The sequence below is a fragment of the Egretta garzetta genome, unplaced genomic scaffold, assembly GCF_000687185.1.
Source record: "Egretta garzetta isolate BGI_Z169 unplaced genomic scaffold, ASM68718v1 scaffold385, whole genome shotgun sequence".
NCBI lineage: Eukaryota > Metazoa > Chordata > Aves > Pelecaniformes > Ardeidae > Egretta > Egretta garzetta.
This window is the reverse complement of record NW_009259793.1, coordinates 41,039-41,794: the sequence shown is the minus strand read 5'-3', so window position 1 is coordinate 41,794 and position 756 is coordinate 41,039.

Here is a 756-nt window from a genome sequence, read left to right as displayed (position 1 = left end):
CCTCTGCCCCTGCAAAGGGGTCCCAGCCAATAGCACCCTGTCAGGGGGCAGCGGGGCACCCCAGGGGGGAGGGAGCCCCAAAATCCCCAGGGTTGCTACAGGGAGGGGAGCCCTTGACAGCACCCAGATAACGCTGGGGGCCATTATCGGAGGACCCAGCCTGCAGCTATCGCACGTCCCAGCCCCACGGTCCCACCGTAGGTGCCACCAGGTCCCCAATGTGTGGGACAGGCCAGCAGCCACGACCCCCAGCCTGGATGGTCCCCCCCAGACGGGGCTGGCGCAGGGGGGCAGCACTGTCCTGACCCCACGGGCTGGGGCACGAGTGATGCCCCAGCAGCTGGGACGTCAGTGCGGGTGTCCCCGAGCAGTGGGGTGGGGTGGGGTGCATGCGTGCGCGCACGCGCGTGTGTCTGCACGTGTGAGCAAAGCTCGCCCAGCTCACCCTTCTCCCCTTCCCTGCACCCTGGGATTTGGGGCCGAGTGCTCTTTAGGGATGTTGTAAATGTAGAGACACACACATGTGCACACACATGCGTGTGTCGATACGTACGCACACACGTGCACGCACGCACACGCGTAGATGTGTACACACACATGTGCACGCACGCAGATGCAGACTGGAGCATGCACACACAGATGCACTCGCATGCACGCCCATGAGCAGAGCACCCGGGGGTGTGATCCTAGCGGCCGGGCAGAAGCCCGGTCACATCCCCTGTCCCCACTGGGCCCTGCCGGCACCTCGTGCCTCCT